Source organism: Calliopsis andreniformis, unplaced genomic scaffold (genome assembly GCF_051401765.1).
Source record: "Calliopsis andreniformis isolate RMS-2024a unplaced genomic scaffold, iyCalAndr_principal scaffold0063, whole genome shotgun sequence".
NCBI lineage: Eukaryota > Metazoa > Arthropoda > Insecta > Hymenoptera > Andrenidae > Calliopsis > Calliopsis andreniformis.
In genome coordinates, this window is record NW_027480472.1 from 996,001 (window position 1) to 1,004,300 (window position 8,300).

Below are 8,300 nucleotides of genomic sequence, written 5' to 3' on the forward strand. Positions count from 1 at the left end.
TCTGCTGGAGCAGCGCCCTAGGGTGAAGCCTAGGTTGCTCGGAAAGTAGAAATGACCATAAGTTTCATACTGGTTGCAGTTATTCGTTTTATACGATGGAAAAGCTGTTGTATTTATATTGTATTTTATGCTTCTGGCGTTGACTTCTAAGGACCTAACTATTCGATCTGGTGGAGCAACGCCCTAGAGTGAATCCTAGGTTGCTCGGAATGTAGAAATGACCATAACTTTCACACTGGTTGCAATTATTCGTCTCATACGATGGAAACGCTGTTGTATTTATATCGTATTTTATGCTTCTGTCGTTTACTTCTAAGGACCTAACTATTCGATCTGGTGGAGCAACGCCCTAGAGTGAATGCTAGGTTGCTCGGAATGTAGAAATGACCATAACTTTCACACTTGTTGCAATTATTCGTTTTATACGATGGAAACGCTGTTGTATTTATATCGTATTTTATGCTTCTGGCGTTTACTTCTAAGGACCTAACTATTCGATCTGGTGGAGCAACGCCCTGGAGTGAATCCTAGGTTGCTCGGAATGTAGAAATGACCATAACTTTCACACTGGTTGCAATTATTCGTTTTATACGACGGAAACGCTGTTGTATTTATATTGTACTTTATGCCTCTGGCGTTGACTTCTAAGGCCGCAACTATTAGAAGTGGTGGAGCAACGCCCTAGAGTGACGCCTAGGGTGCTCGGAACGTAGAAATGACCATTACTTTCACACTGGTTCCAATTATTCGTTTTTTACGATGGAAAAGCTGTTGTATTTATATCGTATTTTATGCTTCTGGCGTTTGCTTCAAAGGACCTAACTATTCGATCTGGTGGAGCAACGCCCTAGAGTGAATCCTAGGTTGCTCGGAATGTAGAAATGACCATAACTTTCACACTTGTTGCAATTATTCGTTTTATACGATGGAAACGCTGTTGTATTTTTTTTGCATTTTATGGTTCGGGCGTTGACTTCTAAGGCCCTAACTATTCAATCCGTTGGAGCAACGCCCTAGGGTGAAGCCTAGGTTGCTTGGAAAGTAGAAATGACCATAAGTTTCATACTGGTTGCAATTATTTGTTTTATACGATGGAAAAACTGTTGTATTTATATTGTATTTTATGCTTCTGGCGTTGACTTCTAAGGCACTAACTATTCGACCTGGTGGAGCAACGCAATAGAGTGAAGCCTAGGTTGCCGGGACGTAGAATTGGCCATCGCTTTCAAACTGGTTGCAATTATTCCTGTTATATGATGGAAGCACTGTTGTGTTTTTTTTGCATTCTATGGTTCGGGCGTTGACTTCTAAGGCCCTAACTATTCAATCTGCTGGAGCAGCGCCCTAGGGTGAAGCCTAGGTTGCTCGGAAAGTAGGAATGACCATAAGTTTCATACTGGTTGCAGTTATTCGTTTTATACGATGGAAAAGCTGTTGTATTTATATCGTATTTTATGCTTCTGGCGTTTACTTCTAAGGACCTAACTATTCGATCTGGTGGAGCAACGCCCTGGAGTGAATCCTAGGTTGCTCGGAATGTAGAAATGACCATAACTTACACACTTGTTGCAATTATTCGTTTTATACGATGGAAAAGCTGTTGTATTTATATTGTATTTTATGCTTCTGGCGTTGACTTCTAAGGCACTAACTATTCGATCTGGTGGAGCAACGCCCTAGAGTGAAGCATAGGTTGCTCGGAATGTAGAAATGACCATAACTTTCACACTTGTTGCAATTATTCGTTTTATACGATGGAAACGCTGTTGTATTATTTTTGCATTTTATGGTTCGGGCGTTGACTTCTAAGGCCCTAACTATTCAATCTGTTGGAGCAGCGCCCTAGGGTGAAGCCTAGGTTGCTCGGAAAGTAGAAATGACCATAAGTTTCACACTGGTTGCAATTATTCGTTTTATACGATGGAAACGCTGTTGTATTTATATCGTATTTTATGCTTCTGTCGTTTACTTCTAAAGACCTAACTATTCGATCTGGTGGAGCAACGCCCTAGAGTGAATCCTAGGTTGCTCGGAATGTAGAAATGACCATAACTTTCACACTTGTTGCAATTATTCGTTTTATACGATGGAAACGCTGTTCTATTTTTTTTGCATTTTATGGTTCGGGCGTTGACTTCTAAGGCCCTAACTATTCAATCCGTTGGAGCAACGCCCTAGGGTGAAGTCTAGGTTGCTCGGAAAGTAGAAATGACCATAAGTTTCATACTGGTTGCAGTTATTCGTTTTATACGATGGAAAAGCTGTTGTATTTATATTGTATTTTATGCTTCTGGCGTTGACTTCTAAGGCACTAACTATTCGACCTGGTGGAGCAACGCAATAGAGTGAAGCCTAGGTTGCCCGGAACGTAGAATTGGCCATCGCTTTCAAACTTGTTGCAATTATTCCTGTTATATGATGGAAGCACTGTTGTGTTTTTTTTGCATTTTATGGTTCGGGCGTTGACTTCTAAGGCCCTAACTATTCAATCTGCTGGAGCAGCGCCCTAGGGTGAAGCCTAGGTTGCTCGGAAAGTAGAAATGACCATAAGATTCATACTGGTTGCAGTTATTCGTTTTATACGATGGAAAAGCTGTTGTATTTATATTGTATTTTATGCTTCTGGCGTTGACTTCTAAGGACCTAACTATTCGATCTGGTGGAGCAACGCCCTAGAGTGAATCCTAGGTTGCTCGGAATGTAGAAATGACCATAACTTTCACACTGGTTGCAATTATTCGTCTCATACGATGGAAACGCTGTAGTATTTATATCGTATTTTATGCTTCTGTCGTTTACTTCTAAGGACCTAACTATTCGATCTGGTGGAGCAACGCCCTAGAGTGAATGCTAGGTTGCTCGGAATGTAGAAATGACCATAACTTTCACACTTGTTGCAATTATTCGTTTTATACGATGGAAACGCTGTTGTATTTATATCGTATTTTATGCTTCTGGCGTTTACTTCTAAGGACCTAACTATTCGATCTGGTGGAGCAACGCCCTGGAGTGAATCCTAGGTTGCTCGGAATGTAGAAATGACCATAACTTTCACACTGGTTGCAATTATTCGTTTTATACGACGGAAACGCTGTTGTATTTATATTGTACTTTATGCCTCTGGCGTTGACTTCTAAGGCCGCAACTATTAGAAGTGGTGGAGCAACGCCCTAGAGTGACGCCTAGGGTGCTCGGAACGTAGAAATGACCATTACTTTCACACTGGTTCCAATTATTCGTTTTTTACGATGGAAAAGCTGTTGTATTTATATCGTATTTTATGCTTCTGGCGTTTGCTTCTAAGGACCTAACTATTCGATCTGGTGGAGCAACGCCCTAGAGTGAATCCTAGGTTGCTCAGAATGTAGAAATGACCATAAGTTTCATACTGGTTGCAATTATTCGTTTTATACGATGGAAAAGCTGTTGTATTTATATTGTATTTTATGCTTCTGGCGTTGACTTCTAAGGCACTAACTATTCGATCTGGTGGAGCAACGCCCGAGAGTGAAGCCTAGGTTGCTCGGAATGTAGAAATGACCATAACTTTCATACTTGTTGCAATTATTCGTTTTATACGATGGAAACGCTATTGTATTTTTTTTGCATTTTATGGTTCGGGCGTTGACTTCTAAGGCCCTAACTATTCAATCCGTTGGAGCAACGCCCTAGGGTGAAGCCTAGGCTGCTCGGAAAGTAGAAATGACCATAGGTTTCATACTGGTTGCAATTATTTGTTTTATACGATGGAAAAACTGTTGTATTTATATTGTATTTTATGCTTCTGGCGTTGACTTCCAAGGCAGTAACTATTCGATCTGGTGGAGCAACGCAATAGACTGAAGCCTAGGTTGCCCGGAACGTAGAATTGGCCATCACTTTCAAACTGGTTGCAATTATTCCTGTTATATGATGGAAGCACTGTTGTATTTTTTTTGCATTTTATGGTTCGGGCGTTCACTTCTTAGGCCCTAACTATTCGATCTGGTGCAACAACAGCCTAGGGTGAAGCCTAGCTTGCCCGGAACGTAGAAATGACCATTACTTTCTCACTGTTTGCAATTATTCCTTTTATACGATGGGAAAGCTATTGTATTTATATCGTATTTTATGCTTCTGGCGTTTACTTCTAAAGACCTAACTATTCGATCTGGAGGAGCAACGCCCTAGAGTGAATCCTAGGTTGCTCGGAATGTAGAAATGACCGTAACTTTCACACTGGTTGCAATTATTCGTTTTATACGATGGAAACGCTGTTGTATTTATATTGTACTTTATGACTCTGGCGTTGACTTCTAAGGCCGTAGCTATTAGATGTGGTGGAGCAACTCCCTAGAGTAACGCCTAGGGTGCTCGGAACGTAGAAATGACCATTACTTTCACACTAGTTGCAATTATTCGTTTTATACGATGGAAAAGCTGTTGTATTTATATCGTATTTTATGCTTCTGGCGTTGACTTCTAAGGACCTAGCTATTCGATCTGGTGGAGCAACGCCCTAGAGTGAATCCTAGGTTGCTCGGAATGTAGAAATGACCATAACTTTCACACTTGTTGCAATTATTCGTTTTATACGATGGAAACGCTGTTGTATTTTTTTTGCATTTTATGGTTCGGGCGTTGACTTCTAAGGCCCTAACTATTCAATCCGTTGGAGCAACGCCCTAGGGTGAAGCCTAGGTTGCTTGGAAAGTAGAAATGACCATAAGTTTCATACTGGTTGCAATTATTTGTTTTATACGATGGAAAAACTGTTGTATTTATATTGTATTTTATGCTTCTGGCGTTGACTTCTAAGGCACTAACTATTCGACCTGGTGGAGCAACGCAATAGAGTGAAGCCTAGGTTGCCCGGAACGTAGAATTGGCCATCGCTTTCACACTGGTTGCAATTATTCGTTTTATACGATGGAAACGCTGTTGTAGTTATATCGTATTTTATGCTTCTGGCGTTTACTTCTAAGGACCTAACCATTCGATCTGGTGGAGCAACGCCCTAGAGTGAATCCTAGGTTGCTCGGAATGTAGAAATGACCATAACTTTCACACTGGTTGCAATCATTCGTTTTATACGATGGAAAAGCTGTTGTATTTATATTGTATTTTATGCTTCTGGCGTTGACTTCTAAAGCACTATCTATTCGATATGGTGGAGCATAGCCCTAGATAGAAGCCTAGTTTGCCCGGAAGGTAGAATTGTCCATCACTATCAAACTGGTTGCAATTATTCCTGTTATATGATGGAAACACTGTTGTATTTTTTTTGCATTTTATGGTTCGGGCGTTGACTTCTAAGGACCTAACTATTCGATCTGGTGGAGCAACGCCCTAGAGTGAATCCTAGGTTGCTCGGAATGTAGAAATGACCATAACTTTCACACTTGTTGCAATTATTCGTTTTATACGGTGGAAACGCTGTTGTATTTTTTTTTGCATTTTATGGTTCGGGCGTTGACTTCTAAGGCCCTAACTATTCAATCCGTTGGAGCAACGCCCTAGGGTGAAGCCTAGGTTGCTTGGAAAGTAGAAATGACCATAAGTTTCATACTGGTTGCAATTATTTGTTTTATACGATGGAAAAACTGTTGTATTTATATTGTATTTTATGCTTCTGGCGTTGACTTCCAAGGCACTAACTATTCGACCTGGTGGAGCAACGCAATAGAGTAAAGCCTAGGTTGCCCGGAACGTAGAATTGGCCATCGCTTTCAAACTGGTTGCAATTATTCCTGTTATATGATGGAAGCACTGTTGTGTTTTTTTTTGCATTTTATGGTTCGGGCGTTGACTTCTAAGGCCCTAACTATTCAATCTGCTGGAGCAGCGCCCTAGGGTGAAGCCTAGGTTGCTCGGAAAGTAGAAATGACCATAAGTTTCATACTGGTTGCAGTTATTCGTTTTATACGATGGAAAAGCTGTTGTATTTATATCGTATTTTATGCTTCTGGCGTTTACTTCTAAGGACCTAACTATTCGATCTGGTGGAGCAACGCCCTGGAGTGAATCCTAGGTTGCTCGGAATGTAGAAATGACCATAACTTTCACACTGGTTGCAATTATTCGTTTTAGACGATGGAAACGCTGTTGTATTTATATTGTACTTTATGCCTCTGGCGTTGACTTCTAAGGCCGTAGCTATTAGATGTGGTGGAGCAACGCCCTAGAGTGACGCCTAGCTTGCCCGGATCGTAGAAATGACCATTACGTTCACACTGTTTGCAATTATTCCCTTTATACGATGGAAAAGCTGTTGTATTTATATCGTATTTTATGTTTCTGGCGTTTACTTCTAAGGACCTAACTATTCGATCTGGAGGAGCAACGCCCTAGAGTGAATCCTAGGTTGCTCGGAATGTAGTAATGACCATAACTTTCACACTGGTTGCAATTATTCGTTTTATACGATGGAAACGCTGTTCTATTTATATCGTATTTTATGCTTCTGGCGTTTACTTCTAAGGACCTAACTATACGATCTGGTGGAGCAACGCCCTAGAGTGAATCCTAGGTTGCTCGGAATGTAGAAATGACATAACTTTAGCACTTGTTGCAATTATTCGTTTTATACGATGGAAACGCTGTTGTATTTATATCGTATTTTATGCTTCTGGCGTTTACTTCTAAGGACCTAACTATTCGATCTGGTGGAGCAACGCCCTAGAGTGAATCCTAGGTTGCTCGGAATGTAGAAATGACCATAACTTTCACACTGGTTGCAATTATTCGTTTTACACGATGGAAACGCTGTTGTATTTATATTGTACTTTATGCCTCTGGCGTTGACTTCTAAGGCCGTAGCTATTAGATGTGGTGGAGCAACGCCCTAGCGTGACGCCTAGCGTGCTCGGAACGTAGAAATGACCATTACTTTCACACTGGTTGCAATTATTCGTTTTATACGATGGAAAAGCTGTTGTATTTATATCGTATTTTATGCTTCTGGCGTTTACTTCTAAGGACCTAACTATTCGTTCTGGTGGAGCAACGCCCTAGAGTGAATCCTAGGTTGCTCGGAATGTAGAAATGACCATAACTTTCACACTGGTTGCAATTATTCGTTTTATACGATGGAAACGCTGTTGTATTTATATTGTACTTTATGCCTCTGGCGTTGACTTCTAAGGCCGTAGCTATTAGATGTGGTGGAGCAACGCCCTAGAGTGACGCCTAGCTTGCCCGGATCGTAGAAATGACCATTACGTTCACACTGTTTGCAATTATTCCCTTTATACGATGGAAAAGCTGTTGTATTTATATCGTATTTTATGTTTCTGGCGTTTACTTCTAAGGACCTAACTATTCGATCTGGAGGAGCAACGCCCTAGAGTGAATCCTAGGTTGCTCGGAATGTAGTAATGACCATAGCTTTCACACTGGTTGCAATTATTCGTTTTATACGATGGAAACGCTGTTCTATTTATATCGTATTTTATGCTTCTGGCGTTTACTTCTAAGGACCTAACTATACGATCTGGTGGAGCAACGCCCTAGAGTGAATCCTAGGTTGCTCGGAATGTAGAAATGACATAACTTTAGCACTTGTTGCAATTATTCGTTTTATACGATGGAAACGCTGTTGTATTTATATCGTATTTTATGCTTCTGGCGTTTACTTCTAAGGACCTAACTATTCGATCTGGTGGAGCAACGCCCTAGAGTGAATCCTAGGTTGCTCGGAATGTAGAAATGACCATAACTTTCACACTGGTTGCAATTATTCGTTTTACACGATGGAAACGCTGTTGTATTTATATTGTACTTTATGCCTCTGGCGTTGACTTCTAAGGCCGTAGCTATTAGATGTGGTGGAGCAACGCCCTAGCGTGACGCCTAGCGTGCTCGGAACGTAGAAATGACCATTACTTTCACACTGGTTGCAATTATTCGTTTTATACGATGGAAAAGCTGTTGTATTTATATCGTATTTTATGCTTCTGGCGTTTACTTCTAAGGACCTAACTATTCGTTCTGGTGGAGCAACGCCCTAGAGTGAATCCTAGGTTGCTCGGAATGTAGAAATGACCATAACTTTCACACTGGTTGCAATTATTCGTTTTATACGATGGAAACGCTGTTGTATTTATATTGTACTTTATGCCTCTGGCGTTGACTTCTAAGGCCGTAGCTATTAGATGTGGTAGAGCAACGACCTAGAGTGACGCCTAGGGTGCTCGGAACGTAGGAATGACCATTACTTTCACACTGGTTGCAATTATTCGTTTTATACGATGGAAAAGCTGTTGTATTTATATCGTATTTTATGCTTCTGGCGTTGACTTCTAAGGCACTAACTGTTCGAT